The sequence below is a fragment of the Varanus komodoensis genome, unplaced genomic scaffold (assembly GCF_004798865.1).
Source record: "Varanus komodoensis strain SLA01 unplaced genomic scaffold, ASM479886v1 scaffold1, whole genome shotgun sequence".
NCBI lineage: Eukaryota > Metazoa > Chordata > Lepidosauria > Squamata > Varanidae > Varanus > Varanus komodoensis.
The window spans coordinates 95852125-95872335 of record NW_025335268.1 but is presented as its reverse complement, the minus strand read 5'-3'; the positions used below and the strand labels follow the sequence as shown (position 1 = coordinate 95872335).

Sequence of the window (20211 nt, the reverse complement as noted above, 5' to 3'; positions counted from 1 at the left end):
GTTTGTTATTTCTACAGCACAATCCTATATGAATGTTTATTTCCATTGAAATAGGTGTTCAGTGGGGCTTATTTCTGGGAAGTATGCAGAGGTTTGCAGTCCAATTATTCTTAATTTTTAGGTACCTAAGAAAGAGAAAGCATCCAGATATCTTGGGATTGCCAGACTGATGTTTCAAGATCAGCTGTACAAGCTGAACTAGAATGTGAAAGCTCTTGTCACTAGAAATTAAAATTACAATATAATTGAAACCAATATCAGCAGAGCTTCACATATCTTCTGGAAATTAAGTTCCATGGAGCTGAGTAGGACTTCCTCCTGGATGTGTATAGTATTGCAGCCTCAGTGTCTTTATCAGCTGTGGGTAGACAGAACTTGACTGCTGAAGCTTTTCCTGGCATCCCATATTAACTTTTGCTGTTGCAAGTAAAAGCTTAGGCCTTCAGGCCACAAAGTTGGCAACCCAACTCTCATCCACAACAAAGGGACAAGCTTTATGTTCTGTAAATAAAGAATTGTTGTATTCTGTCAATTCTGATACACTGGAACAAGAGAGAGCCATTTAAAATAAAAGTAAAAGAAGCCACTCCCTTATTTCAAACTAACATAGTTAAACTGCACATATGAATCAAACAATCAGTAAAACACATACCCTATAATTCCACACATATCATGAAGTTACATTAGAATCATCGGTTCCTTTTAAGGTTCTTTTTTCAGTGATGCAGTTACTCTCCAATATCTTCACCAATGTGCTGTTGAGGTACAACATCCCAGTATCTCACAATCATAACAAGTAATAATTCTTAATTAGCAGACATTTCTGCTAGGACAGTGAGGAAGAATTGCTGTATGCTCACCTAGCTTGGAAGTATAATTTCACAAACCTAATTGTACATTGTTTTGCAATATTATTTAGCAAATTGGTTTATCCAACTGTTAAATCACCAATATCCAGAAAGGATGCTGAAAAATGATGAGTATCACCTGTATGGAACTGGAGCCCAACATTTTTCTCATGCATGTCAATTTACCTTAATTAATCAAGGGCACTGTGCTATGTATGCTTAAACTGAAAGTGTCCCACAATTCCTAGTATGTTGGATACTGTAATATTTTTTTTCCTTTTACACATGCATATGATTATATCCAAATAGTCATAGTTATTAATGAAAAGCCAAATCAGAGTCATTAAAGAAAGGAAAGAATAATATTTCTCACACACACATATGAGATGTTCATATAGAGCAGATAGGTTGGCAATTAATAGGCCTTAATCATAAAAAATTAGTGCCTCCCACAAGGTCTCTGAATATTATGATTGTCTGTCCACCATGGAAAAACTTTAGCATCCTACCATATAGGTTCAACACAAATGTAATGGGCAAGTATTAATCATGAAATATGTCACCTTCCACTTAATCTGATGAGACTTCTGAACTAAATGTTGATACTACCATTTTCATTTTCCTAAAATATAGCATGTAGACCTATATCAAGCAAACCTATATCAAGCACATTAATTACATTGATTTAAAGTTGTATGGATCCTCAGAGCTCCTGCCTACCATTTTTGTACAATCTTACAATCTCAAAGTGCTATGTGCACCAAATGCTGTTTGTCCAGTATGTAGGCATCACTGTTCCAGCCTTCTGTGAACTGCAGTTCCCATCATCCCTAAGTACCTGAAGGAACGTCTCCTTCCTTATATGCCCTCATGCCCCTTAAGAGCTATGGGAGAAGTCCTGCTCTGGGAACCATCTCTAAGAGAGGTAAAAAGGTCATCAACTCGGAGTAGGGCCTTCTCTGCTGTGGCGCCCAGACTCTGGAATGTACTCCCCAGAGAGGTACACCTGGCGCCAAGTTTATGTTCTTTTTGGCACCAGGCCAAAACCTTTTTATTTAAACAGTATTTTAAAATTTAATAGCTTTTACATTTGGTCACTCTGTTTTGTGATTTATTGCTTTGTTCTGTTCTATTATTTATTGAAATTGTTGTTTTATTTGTTTTTTAAATATTGTAAGCCGTCCTGAGATCTTGTATAATAGGACGGCATACAAAAGCTTTAAATAAATAAATAAATAAATAAATAAATAAATACTGCTAATTTTGGCTAGAGTTGATGAAAGATGCAGTCCAGAGTATCTTGGGAGCAGTATGATAGGAACAGCTAACTTACCATCTCTTCCAGTGTATGAAAGCAAAAGAGTAACGAATGAAAATTCTGTTTTATTTGCAAGAGTTTTCCCAGCAAAAGAACAAGGATAATTGAATTTGCAGAGGACTGAGCTAAGAAAACTTTGGAGGACAATATCATTATAAATTTAGTTATTGGGTAGTTTAATATGTGATTAAAAAAACCCCAGTAACTTGGATAGGGCAGCAAAATATTCATTATGTAAAAGAAAATGCATTTGTAAGAACGGTAAATTGCTACCATAGTGTTTTCATAGGTCACATCAATGAGCATAGTAACAACTGCAATTTCAACAAGTGCTGCAGAGAGGTATGAGAAAAGAGTTTCATTCATTGCAAGGACAGTTGTTGGTGAGAAATGCTTTTACCTTCTTATAGAAATCTGAGAGGACCTCAAATCATGGACTAGTTGAGTTGGAAGGGGTCAAGAAGGCCATCAGGTCCAACTCCATTCTATTGCAGGACACTTAAATTAAAACATCCTAGTCAGATGGCTGCACATACACTTTTTGAATATCTCCAGCAAGGGAGAGCGCACATCTTCCCCAGGTAAATGTTCCATTGTCAAACAGTGAGGATATTCTTGTGGTGGCTAGTCTAAAACTGGTTTCTTTTAAGTTCACTATTCTGGAAGAGATCTTGTCCTTCCTCTTTATGACTGCCTTTCAGGTACTTGTAGAGTACTATCATATCACCCCTCAGTCTTCTCTTGAGGCTGAGCATGCCCAGTTCTCTCAATCTTTCCTCATAGGGCTGTACCTCCAGTCCCTGAATCATCCTTGTAGTCCTCCTTTGTCCCCTTTCTAGATTTTTCTGCGTCTTTTTAAAATGTAGGTACCCAGAACTGGACACAGTCCTGAACACAATGATTATACGATGTTCATTAATAAAGAGTAACATAAAAGTCACATACAACATAGGTTTACATGCCAAATTAAGCATATAATAGCACATAAATTTTGGGGAAATAGGCAATTATATATAATGGAAGGTAGGTGTGGCTGTGGAAATATTGTCCAGTCAATTGGTGTAAATCCTGAAGAATCCTGCAAGCAAATGCAGTGACTGAGTAATGTAGATGTAGAGAGGATTTTGAAGATCATCAAACTAAACCATACCATTCATAGATAATATTGAACAAGAAAATAATCACAGTAAATACATGTAAAATACATTATGAATACTTGCCTGATATAGCTCATGTTCATCTGCACATGTTCCTCAAAAATGAGCTTAGCTGGAATAAATACAAGCAGTGACCATTCATTTTATTCCAAAATAGTTTTGATTAGGTCAACAGGAGCCAGATACAACACGGTCAGGTTACCAATGGGTGCCTTCAAGTCTGTTATGCTGCTGTTAAAGCTTCTACATAAGTTCCATTGAATCTTGGATACAAGCTGTCGTGATAGCAGAAATTTCAGTAAATCAGCATGAAAAAGACACTACCTGTCCATGTGACTACTCATATTTAAAAGAATTCCTTCTTGGTACATAATTGTTGTGTCAATTCTTGATGACTCAGTGGCATTGGAAGTGATTGAAAGCAAATAGAAGAGATTGCAGATGAAGAGATTGCATGTTTCATCCTGTAACTAGTAGCCAAAACAATTAACAGTTAATTGTTGAAATAAAAATGATGGAACTACCCTTAAGATAGTGAGAATTTCTATGGGTGTAGTTACATGGGACCAGTGCACTGATATTAATGGAAATACTAATAGTGTTTGATAAGCACTTGGGTGACCAGGATCATTTCCTGAAGGGATAGCAAAGCAGGAATGAAGTAAGCAAGGCATACCTCATTTATTCCACATCTATCTATCTATCTATCTATTTATTTATTTATTGCTTTTCTATACCGTCTTATTACAAAAGTTTCAAGACAGTCTTACAATAAATAAAGCACAGTGTCACATCATTCTATAAAATTCCAATTAAAATAACAATTAAACCTTAAAATTTTGGGAAAATAAAAAGGGGTTGGCCTGGCATCAAAAGGATAAAGAGAGAACCTCTCTGGGAAGCTTGTTTCATAACCAGGGTGCCACCACAGAGAAGGCCCTTCTCTGGGTAGCCACTCTCCTAATCCCCTTCAAAGAGGGCCCCTGAAGGAGGACTTCCGACCCAGATCTTTAGGGATGGGCAGGCACATAGGGGAGACACTCCTTCAGATTTATAGCTGCAGTACTGAACCGATGGGAATTAATATGTTGCATTTATGTCTTGCCTTCTTTCCACTTAAGAGGAACAGTTCCATTTTATCCCCACAACCACAGCCCTTTGAGGTAGGCTGGGCTGAGTAGTGACTGGCCCAAAGGTAGAGTTTCATGGCTGGGGGCCAGGGGGGGCTAGAACCCAGATCTTCTGAGCCCCAGTCTGGCAGTCCTAACCACTGTGCCGCACCATCTCTCCTGAAATCCAATTCGACCAAGGAAGTCCTTCAGTCCCCAGTATGGCTAACTGGGGAATATAGCCTTTCTTCCCAGTATCTTGCATTCCTCTATTTCATGTAAATTTCAGGTACGTTGGGCCCAGATATGCACCTCTTTAAACCAACCCTCCCCCCAACACACACACACACAACTACTAGCATTCTCTGGCCAGCTTTCCTGGGAATTGCAGGGAATGCTGGCAGTTGTAGGACGGATGATCAAAAAATGGCACCAGAGAAGCCATTTTAGAACTTCCTGGATAACAGCCACAGCCATGTTGACTTGTACGCTTGATTCTTCTAGGATCCAGCTTCATCAATGTTAAGCATGCTAAGTACAATCAACCACTGGAACCTATAGGGGAACTTTTATAACTACTAAGACACATTTATTTATAGATACATTTATTGAATATTATCAATGTATATAGACGAACTCATCTTGATACACCTAGAAACACTCATTTATTCCAGTAGTTCAACAGATATATCAGCATAAGGAAGACTATTGCTGAAATCAGAATGTTGGCTTCTTTCAACATACCTGACTTCCATGTTCTAATGGGTTCAAATTCCACAAGCTGTTTCTACAGTTTCTTGAAAATAATGTGGTTTTTTCCCCTCAGGAAGGTACTTTGAACTGATTAAATCAAACTACTTGCAGCTCTTTGAGATGATAAAACCTTGACTTTTGGTACTGAGAGGGATGCTACCATTTTCCTCTAGCATACAGTGTACTCTGGCAAACAAACTGAAGGGATAGACACTCGAATATCATTACTGATGCTGATAGTCTTAAGTATTTGATCAAGAGTACAAATCTTGCTGCATAACATTTAACATTCTATATTACTACTGTGAAAGAACCCCCATATCTGCTGTCTCAGTTACCACAGTTTCACTTAACTGTGGTTGATGGCAGCCCTCCACATTCATTGGGCTTAGGGGCACAGGACACCGATGAAAGTGGAAATACCACAAATATCTCTAGGGAAAAAACCAGTAATAGCTCTAGATTCTTCATACCCATTGAGAGACAACACATGTGAGCGAGGCTGGCTAGTACCAAAACAAAGAGTATGTCATCCCCAAACAGAGTTTATCATTTTTCTACTTTTATGGGCATCCTGCACCCCAACACCCCAATAGAGGGCTGACTGTACAGTATACAGTGTTTGCTAGTATCCCAGTTTCAGGCATCTGCTGGGGAGCTTGAAACCCATCCCCCCAGGTGTATAGGTGTCATACTGTATAATGTAAATACATCCTTTTGAAACTGGTTAGAAAATGGATGCTGCTGTCTCTTCAAAAGGGGAAAGCTCTCAAAAGGATGTTCCTAATAAGGAAGCGTAGAAAACAAGGCTAATCAAAGCAAGTTTAGAAGGAAACAAACAAAACAAAACAGAGTCCACCATCTTTAAGAAAATTAAAATGTTAGGTACTGAACACATCTGAAGACATCCTGGAATCTGAACAATGAAATTCAACAAGTTCAGCCAATTCTGATTGAAAAAATTTTGGATACGAGAACAATTCATGATAGAGTTGAAGATTCTGAATGGTTTTCCTACATATAGAAATATGAGACTACAATGTACTTTGGAGTATCTGATTATTTCTATACACAATTTGCATCAGCACTGTAATATTTTATGTTTGTCATTATTTGTTATGCAAACCTACCTTTCTAAGCTTGTATATTGTCATATTATGCTGTCTAACAATAATAAACTATTTGGTAACTATTGTGTTTTTTTCTTACAAATAAATGTCTCACCACCCTGAGACATTGTGAAGGGCAGAATACAAAAGCTTTAAATACATTAATTAAGTGGTTAGAGTTTCACATACCAAAATAAACAGGGCCCAAAAGAGGCTGAGTGACTGTGGTTCCTGAGTCCCACACTCATGTAACTTAATTAATTCTTAAAAGTCAGAAAGGCAGTAACTTTCATGATGAAAACATGAACTATTGTGACCACACCTTTAGTAAACTAGAACCAAAGATCTGTCTCTAATTGCAAGAGGGGTTCTGTTCTAACATATGATGAGATGTTGGAAACTGGCTTATAGATATTCTTTGAGGATGAGCAGCCTTCATCTTGCTCTCATTGATCACATGATAGCTAAAGTTATTCATAGTTCTATAATAGACATTTACAGTAGCTTACATTGTGATTTGCCCACACGTTGGCAGACAATGTAGCTGTAATCCTATATATACTTACATGGGTATAAGGCCCATTGCACTATGAATCTCAGTTCAGAGTAGATGAGTGTAGGCTTGTGCTGTGGACCTGTGTTTGCAAGAAAAAAATGTTTAAAAAGTTTGTTCCCATAGGTATGAAAGAATAACTAGAATTATATGTGCTGTTTATGACTCCAGTGTAATCTATATGAACAGCAAAGCTGGGATGCTCGTTTAATAAGGTTCATATAATTCAGTCCTTTATAAGTTTTGCCTTTGCTTTCACTAATTAGACATAGTGAAATGGGATAAATCTGGGGATAATTTTGAGCAATGGTAAATAACTGCTTTAAGTTATAAGAGATTATTAACTTTTAATGGCTTTTATATTATACCCACTGAAAGATAACTTAAGAGACTGAACAATGTCAATATTTTAATATCAATATTTTCAGATAAATTTTGTTTCATGGGATGTAAAAATAGAAAGATATGCAGCACAATCTGACAAGGTCTACTCAGAAATTAGTTCCATTGAGTTCAAATTGACTTACACATAGGTAAGCAGGTTGGGAATTGTAACTTTATTTATTTATTTATTATTTTTCGATTTATATCCTGCCTTTTTCCTACAAAGGGCTCAAGGCAGCTTACATCTCCTCCATCTTATCCTCACAACAACAACCCTGTGAGGTAGGTTGGACTGGGAGTCTGTGACTGGCCCAAAGTCACCCAGTTGGCTCCATGGCTGAGTGGGGACTAGAACCCAGATCGCCTGAGTCCCAGTCCCATGCTCTTAACCACTACACCACACTGGCTCTCTTCAGGGTGAAATCCAAAATTTATCCTGGGAGTAATAGCTATTGTAGTCAATGGATATTGCTTCCAAGTAGACTTGGATAGGATTAAAATGTTAAGACTATTTGTGAACCCATCCTCAGGGAGAGGTGTATTAAACATACCCTCTTCCATTTCCTCCATATCCACAAGACTCTCAAGGTAAACTCAAACAGCTTTTATTTGGAAGTCATTTTCTCTACTCATGGACCACACTAAGGCCCATCCAACCTAGAGGTTCTTGTTCAAAGAAAAGTCATATCACTCCTCCCCAGCTGTGTATCCCCAGACTAACAGTCTTGGTTTGAAGCACATGCCCTTCTGGTGGCACACTTCCTTAGAGCAAAACTTGTCTGTTTCCATGGGAGATGCTTCCTCAGTCTCTCTCTGCTTGAGGCTTCCTTCAGGCTTATTAAGTTCAGGTTTAGATATGGGTCCAAATGCCCCTAAAGGCCACCAGGTTGGGGAAGGATGCCTTAAAAGTTTTTTTAAAATAACATTATTTTAATGCATCAGTATTTTTGGAACCTGCCGTCCCATCTTCATTAACTAGGTGACAGACTTCTCCAACCAACACATTGCTTCACAGCTTGAATTCAGGGGAACATAGTCCAATGAACAGAGTTATAACACTGCCCCAACTACTATTGTAGAGCAGTCTTCTCAAGGTAGTGAAGTGGACAGACTCTTATCTCCATAGACTATAAGGGTACACCATGGCATGGGTAGTTCCTAAGGGTGCCACCAGGAAAGCAAACACAATCTGTGCAACACTAATTTATTTATTATTTATTAATTATTACAAGCATGTGTATCCCGTCCTTCTGCACAAGTGCTCAGGATGGCTTACATAATATAAAATTGCTGTTTTAAACCTGTTTTACTACTAGTTAGAGGGGAGGGGAGGGGAGGAGAAACTCTTCCAAAAACAAAAGAAAAAACAAACTTTAGGAATAAAATTAAACTTTTAATACCATTATACATGTCACCATAAAAAGGAATTATTTTATTCATGTAAAAGTCTATTTTCAAGATAAAACTTATATTTTGTCCTGTATGGAGGAGCTTCATACTTGACCCATGTATTCTTTGCCTTTATAGAAAGTGGTACCCTTCTTGCATTAATTTCTATTTCATGACTGTGATTCAAGGAGCTATTTTAAACATGCTTAGTGTTGGAGCATGCCTGGTGTTTTAAAAACAAACAAAAAGCCCAACAATGTCTAATATTTGTGTATTATTTTCAAAGTTTTCAGAGTATAGCACCAGAAATAATTGCAACAAACCAAACAACAACTCATGGCAGTGAAAAAATTACAATCATCGGCAAACATCTCAGGTAAGTTTATACATATAATTCTTCAACAAGATAGAACAAGTGGGACCTCCAACAAAGTGGATGTTCTCTATATGCCTTTGCATTTGTACAGCTTTATACATAAATGATCATATGGTTTAATAAGTCAATCTAAGAGACCAGTGAATGTTTGCTGCCATCGTATTTGTTCATAGGCTGGAAACAAGTACGACATATTAAAGCATTAAGGACACAATCCTTTGGTGGTGTCTGTAGTCCTCCAAACTTGAAGGATTACATACATTCTGTGCAAAGCTACAGGGGTGAAGGTCACCTCCATGCTTCTTCAGCTCTGCAAAGAAGCTACACGACTGATTTCAACCATTTAACTGCAGTGCTTTGGGGGGGGGGGAGGCTGAGGTGGTCTGCCTCCTCCCCTCCCTGTCCTCTGGAATGCCCCCTAAGCCCCTTCTCCAAGATCAGTGGGGAGGGGGATCTAAGTGTGTATCACCAGAACTGGAGCTGAAGGGCTTTGACTTTGAGAATTAAAAAAATGTATAGCCCTTTAACTGCTGTGTAGGAGCCATAGGATTGCTCTGCATCAGTATGACAGACTGGATTTCTGTCAATAGACTGGATTCTGTGGGAGAAAGTAACTGAGCTACAATCATGGTCAGGTTTTGAAATGGGACAAAACATGGCTCCCATCTCCTGTTGTTGTACTAAATGTCAATTTAAAAAACCACATACAAGAAATAGAAACAACAACTATTTTAATTCTGATATGACAACTTCAATTAATGCATATGATTCCCATGTCTGACATATTTCCTGCTTAGGAGAGAATTTGTCATTTTCATCCTCTACTTCCAAGTGGGGCAGGAAGGCAATTAACAAGTTCTTTGACAAGTACGAAATATGCCTCTGCTGGGCTAAACCTAGTAGTATGTGGAGTGATGAAATTGACAAGGTCATTTACAAAGGGAGAATATTGCCTCTGCAGTTGTACATAATACACAGGTGGTCATGTAGTCATAGATACACAAGATCACCAACTAAAGTGTTTACTAAAAATAATGACAGATTTCAAGGGATCCCCCCTCCCAAATTGTGCCTGTTGCTGACATTTTAAAAAAACCAATCCCCATACCAGCTGAAGGCACTACAGATTGAGTAAATGCCAGCAGGGGGCAGGGAAATGAAACAAAAGCCAAGGGGCCAAACCAGAAAAATCCATCCAGTTTTCACACACAAACATCCCATCAAATTCTTGCTAAGCACAAGTCTTCATTTATTTCACATTGACAGAACTGATCCTCAGATTGCAAATATAGAAACTGGCAGCAATAAATAGGGAAAGGCAACTTTTTATATTTCCAGACAACCAGTTTTTGATTTTGCTCTTGTGTTTCTGAGTCTTTTTCCCAAACCAAATAGGATGGGTAAGCCCAAGTTTTAGTTTACCAGGAAGTGTAATCTCATTTGTGTTCCAAGTAGGTACTTATTTTCCTTGACTTTAGATGTGTCCATGTGGCCTTGTCTTTCTAGAATATTGTTCAGACCGCCCATTCCAACCCAAAGTAGTTTGCAAAACTTTTAACCTAACCAAAAGTCAATAGCCACAGTATCAAAAAACTACCTCTTCATTCATTTATTTGCACTCCTCTTTCAAAGGCTTCCTCTTTATGCTGCTTGAGCTTTGTACCTTTTCAGCAAAAGACATAGGTCATGTGGATGAGATTTGTCTGTTTTGTTTTTCTTTCCAGCTAACACTTTTGTGTATTTCTGAAATTCAAGACACCTCTGATACTAGCAAGGTACTTATCTGTAACGCCATCACTTTGAGGGATTAAAGCCAGTTACTTGTTACACACTTAGATCAAGAGTTATCTGAGTAGAGAGGCTGTCCCGTTAGGGTTGGGGAAATTTGGTTTTGATCTTGAGTTGTTTTGATTTTCTCTGAGAGCAAAACCATGTTATTTTAACTCCTGAATAAGGTGGGCTACCTGGCTGAGTCTCTCTCTTCTTTGGCAGAAAGGATTAGAAAACTTCCACAGAATCAGCTCTCTATTAAAGCAGAGTGCTCTCCATTGAGGAGCAAGGAATGGAATTGTTTTCAGATTATGTGTGCATGCGTGTGTGCGCGCGCACGTGTGTGCAACTGTGTGTGTGTGTGTGTGTGTCTTTCCCACATCAAAGACTTGATGGAAGTTGTTCACGCTATTGTCAGGAATGCAGGCATCGGCACAAAGGTGATTAGCAAAATTGCTTTTCTACAAGAGAAGCACAAAAAATTATCAAGGGATTAAGGGGGATAAAAAGGGTTTCATTGAATTTGGGGTGCAGTCTTCTCCAAATCATGCTTCATGGGTTTTACTTCTCCACAGAAGCAGCCGAAGACAAATCAGCGCAAAAAGCTCTTCTGCATGTATGACATTTATTGGAAAGTGTTATTTGTTGTTACTGAAAACAAACAAAAAAGTCTGTTGGGCTCTGTCCTGTGAGGTGTTGAATAACTAACTACTTGGTAGTGAGTGACTTTAATAGAGTAGGATAAAGCTCTGTTAAAGTCACTTACACTGCACATAATTATTTTAAGACTTAAAATAGAGCTCTGAGCATCTGTCAAAAATGCCACCTCTATAATTTAAATATTAATGCAACAACAGAATTTGGATCAAAAAATATTGCCATTTTATATTGTCACCCTCTGAGAATGCCCCTACAAGAGTCTGTGTTAAATTGTCGAACCAAGATATGGTACAGTCCTTCTCATCCCAGTATGCAATGTCTCCCAGTTACACAGATTTTCCCTTGCTAATAGTTCTAGCAATGGGGAAGTAGAATAAAGCATACAAAATTTTATTCATACGAGTGACTTTGCATGCTTACAGACCTTCCAGCTTCCCCCCCCCCTTTGTCTGAATAGCTTCTCCCCCCCTTTCGTCTGAATGATAATAGAAAGACAATAGCAATGGCATAATAAAAACCTCATATGGAAGCATACCTGGCTTTGGTTCATATGTCAATTTAAACAATGTAACAAAAAAAGCTAAGATTGCAATCCTAGCCATACTTATCTGGGAGCATGTACCACTGAAGTGAATGGGACTTATTTCTGACTAAACATTTTAGGTTAGTGCTAGAACACCACAACCCTTTACAAATTTACTAAGTAAGTCTCACTGAATTCAATGGTCTATACTCCCAGGTAAGTGTGTACAGCATTTAGCTAAGACTGTAATCCTATGCACACTTACTTGGGAGTAATCTTATAGAATACAATCACAGTTCTCATTAAACATGCTCAGAATCGCACTGAAAACTGCTGAATGGTATTAAATTGGCATAAATGCAAGTATTCTAGCTTTTTATTTGTGGGCAAAGTTTCCTAACTATGTTGCAAACCTGAATTCAGTCAATATATTGCATTCTATTTTATTATCTCTTTTTACCAAAATGTTCTTAAGCATCTCTTCACAAGGAGATCATTTTAACTTTAATCCAAACAATGTCATCTCTCTCCCTGCCCCAGGCTATATCAGGCTGTCACTCACCAGCCAGCTGTGGAATTCTGAAAGATTCCATTTAAAATGCTTTACAATTCCAAATGCACAATTTCTAATGCCACACTGTGACTGCCACACAGACTGCGAAACGCCCCAACCCTTCAGGCTTCAAAGGCCGGACATCCTTGATCTCCAGAAGGAATGTGTTTGAATCCTGGGTCTTTTTAGTGGGCTCTTACAAAGATATTTATTTTAGAAGAAGGGTTTTTTCTCTCCTTTCACACTTGAAGCCTGACCTTGCTTTTCTAGAAATCAATAGCAGAAATCCCATCTACCACTTTGGTAGCAGAATTGGGGCCCATTTCAGTAAAACATTCTTTATGGGGTTTTTCTTTGGTGTTTTGTGATGGGGTTGTTATTGTTTTTTGTGGGTTGCCGAAAGCTTGTGTCATGAACAATTAGAACTTCATAGAAAGACTGTTTGAGGGTGCCTCTTATTTATTGCAAAATCAAAGAAGCAGCCCATATAGTGATATATTTTCTTCAAGAGCTATCACCCCTTTCACTGCTACTCGTGATTTACTTTTGTTGGATGCTTTTTCAAATGTAGAATTATATATATATAAAAAAATTGTTTGTTGCCTGAAAGATCTTCAAATGCCTATATTAAGAAACAGGAATTGTTTAAGTGCCAGGGGCTACCTTTTTCTGTACATTCCCAAGAATGAATAGTTCAGTATGGTTCGGTGTATTCTCCAAGATCACCTTCATTGATCAAGGTGGCTGTCACCTAGTTTTCTTTCCCCAGGAAACCTTCTTCCATTTAAAAGGAAAAAAAAGTGTTAGGATGAAAGCAGAAGAGATTCTGACAGTATAATTTTGTGTGTGTCTAATCAGATTACACTTACTCCAAGTAAATGCGTACAAGATTTCAGCCTTATCATTTTTTACAATATATGAATCTATGTTCAAAAGTTTATTCTACTCTATCCACATGTTAATTTGAGCCCTAATTCTGTAATGGAAGATTTTATACACATACACAGATACCTAATAGTCAAAACTTTCTGGGCAGTTCACAATGCGAATATTTTTCAAAGTGAATATTCTCATTTTAATGTTAATTTTAACTTTGTTAGGGTTTTGAAAATGTTTACAAGAATAGAAACAAAATAATTTCAATCATAAGGAAATTTAGTACATCTGAAAAAATAGATGCATAATACTGAAGAAAGTGTCCAGTTGTTAAACCTTACTGGTGCTTTTTAAAGCACTGTGGGATATATTATTAAAATTACAACACAATGTACAATCCACAAACATGCGTCAGGTGGCAAGAAAGAGAATCATGTTACTTTCACAAAGTTTTTTTTTTAAGTAGAAAACAATCTTGTCCTAGACATTTTATAATTTTAGGACTGAGGGGGTGAGGCAGGATAGGGCTTAGTGCAATAATCAGCATTTCTTGTCTATGACAGGTCATATAAACTTCATGGTACTTTGAACAGTCTACTGTGAAATGATCATTGATTTTTCAAAATTCATCCATATGAAATCTGATACAATCTGTTTATAGGAAACGCACACAGATTTTTTATAGTCATGGCATGTAACACATCAAATCTCCCATGGAAAAAGCAAGCTATTTTTGTGTTTGTTTGTTTAGACAGACAAGAAGCCCCATCCCTAAATGGAGAATGTTTTCCTTGGGGATGGAGAGTACTGTAAACATTCCTGATGGCTTTAACGTCTGGTGTTCAGTGTACGGGTGGGCAGCTCACACAATTTTTAGACACACACGTGTGTGCAGCATGTCAGCTTATAAATTCTGGAAGAGGTTGATGAGGCTTCCTTTCCTAGCCCACCCTTGACTACCTTAACTCTCGCTACTAGAACTGAAACATAGATAAAGCTATGGGGAAGTGTTGGTTGCTTGTGCTCCCCATTCAATTCTCCTCCTCTGATTTCAAAAGTAAATTGGCTTATGCCATTATCTCTTCATGAATCTCTGTAACATGCCAGGGTTCTTACATGGAGTCCAACATGACTCTAATATTAGTTCTATTGATGACTGGACACATTTGTTCACTCTTTTTGATCCCACCTTAATTCATGATCTGACATATCTATATCTGTAGCTATCTATAGATATGGTTAAGAATTCTAGTGCCCATAACATTTGTTTCATTTATTTTTGATACCTTTGTCATGCCTTCAGGATAAATAAATAATGCTAAGAAAAGTACAACATTTGCAACAATAGTAAAGGGCACAATCCAGCATCCTCCACCTTAGATGCACGTGAGCCTCCAAATTTGGAGTTAGGTCTGTGACTAATCCTGCAGTTCCAACAACATCAAGAGGCCATAGGTTTTCATCCTGTGACAATCCTATGACATCCTTTCATCCTATGCAAGTATACTTTGAATGCAAAGGTTTCCCGTTAAGTGACCTCATCCAGTTAGTGCTGAATAAATATTAAATGATAGTAGTGGGATAGGATTGGAATCGAAAGAACTTCAAGCTATATTTTCCTAGAGCAAGCTAACTCTAGCCAAGAATTAGAACAGAGAAGGTCAAGATTGGAGGAATGAACAGTATGCTTCATGAGCTTAAAGGCAAATAATGAGATTAGCCAGTAGTTAGAGAGTAAACTTCAAGAGAAGTTTCTCTGAGAATGGACTACACAATACATTTTAACACAATGTGGAGAATGTCAGAGAAATTACTGATTTGGTGTAAAGAGAGAGGTAAGAATAGCCAAAATAGCCAGGATTCAGGAAGGAAGAGAATCAGGAAGATATGTGGAAGATTTAAATGAAGATAGTAGAATGGCCATCTCCTCAACAAATGCTAGGGAATGAGAAAAAAGGGGCCATGGAGGTATGGAAGAAATAGGGGGAGGAAAGTAGAGAGATTTAAAATTGAAAGACAAAGCAAAATTGTGAGAGAAGTAAGTTTCATACCTTAACAGAGCATCAAACATAGAGAAGCTTCAGGAATTGTTGGAACATAATTTCGCAGACTTGGTTTTCCTGAAACCACTAGAGAAACCCCTTGCTGAGTATGACTCTTTTCCAGATAAGTTAAAGCTGCATATTCCCTATTACGCCATATTAGTGCTGGTACAAGTCTAGCATGTTAACATCATGTGCAGACCAGGGTAAAGGAAAGGGAAGCAACATTTACTGTAGCAGTGATAACTGTGTTCCTTGCCATTATAACAACAATAAAAGGAGATTTGTGAATCTGGAGACGGAAGCACAACCTCAAGGAAATAATGATTTTTTTAAAAAAGCCAGAAAGTCTCGGTATAATTTTTCATAAAATATAAGCCACACTGGATCAGATCAATGGTACATTCAGTCCAGTACTGTGTTCATATGGTAGCAAACCAGCTTTCTACAGGATCTCTCAAGCAGAGATGGGTACAAGACTGCCACCTACCCAAGCACCTCAGCAACTGGTATATGCAAGTGTGCCACCTCTGACAATGGAGTTAGCACATAGACAGCAATGCTAGTAGCCATTTATTTATTTATTTGGGTATTTTTACCCTATCCAATACATTGCAGGTCTCTGGACATCTTGCAAGTCAAAATCCAATAAATACATATAAACCCAAATAATACAAAATAATCCACAACTGAGCATAAAACATAGTTAAAACATTAAACATTAAAATTACGGAAAAATAAAAAGGTCTTGACCTAGCACTGAAAAGCATATAACATTGGTGCCAGGCGGACGTCTCTAGGGAGTGCATTCCATAGGCGGGGTGCCACCGCAGAGAAGACCCTCTAAGTATGTTCTTTCCTAACCTCCTTCAAGGAAGGTTCCCAGAGCAGGGCCCCTGCTGCTGATCTTAAGGGGTGGGTGGCATGTAGGGAAAAAGACATTCCTTTAGGTATCCAGGTCCCAAGCCGTTTAGAGCTTTATAGGTCAATACCAGCACCTTAAATTGATAGCCTCCTTCTCCATAAATCTGTCCAAGTTTATTATTTTCATAATACCATCACACATGCCAGTTGTTTTCTATGCAGTGTTGTCTCTGCAGTCATGTACAGAAATTGGATGATGATGATTTATTTTATGGAACAGAAATTAGATCTAACAGATGTATATTCAGTAGATATAGTCCTGCATATACATGATCGCATATACATGATCACATATACATGATCACAAGTGATAGGACTCTTAACAAACTAGACCAATTTGAATTTGCTTGCAAAATATTGGATGTTGAAAAAGGTGCATATACTATGGATGGGAGGTGGGCTTTTCTCTGCTTATTCTCTGCTGAGTTGTAACCTGTAGCTCCACCTTGAATGTTAGATGCACTGACACAAAAGTCTACCCACCCCCTTTCCAGAAGAAAGGTACTGCTTTACACCCTTCCAAGGTATGCCTCTCATCTCTCTGCTTCATCTCTCTCACACAATTCCTCCCCACTCCACTTCAAACCCTGGGAAAAACTGCACTAAAGAGACTAGCCGACCAAGGGAGCGTTTCATTGCATTGTGTTTTCCAGCTAGACCTGAACAGACTGAAATCAATGCACCTCCCTCTTTCTGCCTCACTCGTGTCTTTTTTCTTGTTGTTGTTATTGTTGTTGTTGCTGCTACTCTTAGTTTGTGCCCTCTTCCTTAAGCAAGACTAGTTTCGTTACATCCCTATAGCAATGAAGTGTCCATCAGCATCTGTTTCTTGTAAAAACACAAGGTCTTTTTTATGGAATTAAAGTGCCTAGTCAGTTCAAAATGCCCAGAGATTTGTGTGTGTTTCTGGGGCAGGGAAAGTTTGCAGACTTAGAATGCAGCTGTTTTAAGGATTTCTAACGCATGCTCACCATGGAATCTGAGTGCTTTTGTAGCAATATAATGCATGACACTAGGAATCCATTGTGGTATAGAACTGCAAATCAGACTTATTAAAAAGTTACTTAGAGAGTTACTAGAAAATAAGTATGCAACTATGTATGTCCATGTGTGTATGTTGATGCCTAAGAATGCAATGTTGAGGATACTTAGCAGGGAGTATGCCCCATTGAGCTCAATGGGATGTATTTCCCATTGAAACTGCTTAGAAAGTAGGTATGTGTATGATTTCACCACACATCTAATATTTTGAACCTATTGTAGCCAGTACAAATTCTTGGTTTAATGGGATGGACTTAAGAGTTCCCTGCAGATATATGTTGTATTCTTAATTAACACCATTAGCTAAATTAAACAAAATAAATGAGTCTGTCCTAGGCTAATACTTCTGCTTTATCTCACCTTTCTTTGTATTGCTGTCAATGTTTCTTGCCCTATGGAAGTCTAAAACAGAACTAAAGCAATATAATACACTCCAGATGTTTTGAACTACAGCTCCCATAATCTTTGACCATTGGCTATGTTGGCTGACATTTGTGGGAATTGTTGTCCAACATTTTTGTGGGCACCAGGTTGCCTACCCCGGTCTAGAAGATTATATGGGAATAGTTCAGAAACTTGAACAGAAAAGAAAAAAAAATGAATTTGGTTCACTGCAGAACTACCTGTTTCTTGAAAGAAAAAGGCATGTTGTACAGTTTTGTATGAACATGCTACTGTTGGGACTGTACTGATACAAAGATAGAAGAGGTTTGTACTACCTAGACCCCCACTTTTATGTAAACGCAGTTTGTGATAACTTATGTATTACTTACATAAAGAATGATTCTATATTTTTGCTTTCACACAGTTTGTATAAATACTTGTGGTGATGTTGCCCTTTACAAAAAGAGTTTGTGGTTTGGGGAAGATAAGCCAGTGCTTGTCAATGGTTATCATTATACGGTGCCAATTTGGAGATATTGGAACTATGGAAATAGAAATGAAGACATCTGTCTACCTGAAACCACATAGAACTAACATGACCCCTGTGGCTCTAGTTTCTTCCTTTAGTATGGTGGCGGGGAGGGGGCAATAGAGATCCACAATTTGTTAAGGAGGCAAATATGATGTGGATCTAAATCATCTACTTTTGGATTAAAATCTCTACTTTTTGATAAAATTTGTTGTACAGACACAGAAAGAAGGCAATTTTTAACTTGGCTTTTCAGCCTTACTATCCATTTTCCATCCAGCACCCTAGCTCATCACATTTTGAAATCTTCAGTCTATAATAAAAGAAACCCTCAACAAAATATCGAGTTGCAATCCATGTGCTGAATCCAAGAAGTGCATTCCATTGATTGAAAGTATTTGTTCCCAGAAGGTGCCTCTGTCTAATTTGAAGTGTCCCCTCTTCCCTGCACCACATCAAGGAACATTCCTTCACTTTCTGGGTAGCATTTTCAAGGGGCTGGAGAAGTTGCTGTGGAGAGGAGGGTATGGGAAATTCCACTTACACCAGTCCAATTAAACACAACAAAATCTGAATCTAACCCTGGTTATTTAACAAGTCTAAAACCCCACTCCTCCCTAATTCATTTAACCACAACCACCTGGAACCATTTTAGATTAAAATGTTTAGTTTGTCTGGCTTCAGTGAATCATCATGGGGTTAGGAGTCAGAATGGCTCAAAAGTTATCAAAAGACATTTCTGTGTACCCTTGCTGTCTTAAGAGTGTACAGATAATAACCTAAATAAGCATCTTGATCAACCTTAAAAACTGAGAGCATATAAGGAAGGACATATCATTTTAACTACATGGGACTGAAACTGAAGACCTGGATTCAAATTTTCACTGAACACAAAGTTCCCAGGGTAATTTTGAGCTAGTTCCTACCTCAAAGCCAAACCTCATTCAGAGGGTTGTTCTGAAGATAAGTAGGCAGGAAAGAACCATGTAAACCATTTTGAACTCCTTAGTGGAAGACTGGGACACAAATATGATAAACAATTTATTAATTACCTGCAAATATTAGAGCAGCATGGGAAGCTGCTTCATACCAATATGAATATTTGTGTGACCCAGTTCTTCCTACTGCAACTGGGTGCAGCTTTCTGGAAGGTCAAGCAAAGGGCTTTCTCATCACCTGTTAAAACTGGGGTCTTCTACATGGAAAGCCTGTGCAGTGTCACTGAAGTACACTGCCTCCTCTAAGATACTGCAAGGGTAAAAGTGTTCTTTATCAGAGATGGACTACTGCATTCATCTACTGAAGCTATAGAATAACCATTCAGAGAAGCCACAAAGAGAGTCCATTTCAGTACCTTAGCCTCAGGAAGGTTGCACATGCTGATATTCTGAACAATTAGTTGTTCAACAAGTAATTCTTGAAAAAATAACCATCTAACTTTTATTGGTGGTAGTGTTCAGGCAGGGTGAGCCAACGTATTGTCCTCATTGTTTAATCAGTGGGACATCAGTGGGGTTTTCTGCCTCACACACCAAAATGTATTAGGCTGTCTCATAGGAAAGGGAAACCAGGTAAGAAATAAGGGCATTAAAATGTAACAAGGACAAACTAGCTTCCATGCGAGGGTGAATAGGTAATGGTAGAAGCAGCAAAAGAAGAAAGGTATAATTTGTTTGTGGCCACATTTCGACAGCACATTGTTACAGAGTTTAGAGAGTTCAAATTCAGCTTGAACAAATTTGCCCTTTCTCAGACTCTGTAGTGCTTTGCCACTTTCTGTCTCCATCTGGTACAGCAGAGGCAGTGAGGAGGCTCAAGAGGATCAGGGAGATGTACGTGGCTCATAGAATGCCATGTTTCCAATTCTAGCTCTGAAGGAAAGTATGGGTACAAAAAGAACTGGAGTGCTACCG

The 20211-nt window shown here is 38.2% G+C and overlaps 1 long non-coding RNA gene across 1 annotated transcript in view; it reads left to right on the top strand.

Annotated features, from left to right (window-relative positions):
• Positions 1–8904: 8904 nt before the first annotated feature.
• LOC123026903 overlaps positions 8905–20211 on the top strand; it is a 91820-nt gene continuing 80513 nt past the window's right edge. The window contains exon 1 of the long non-coding RNA XR_006415410.1: positions 8905–8996. This is a non-coding gene — a long non-coding RNA (uncharacterized LOC123026903). The remainder of the gene's footprint in view (positions 8997–20211) is intronic.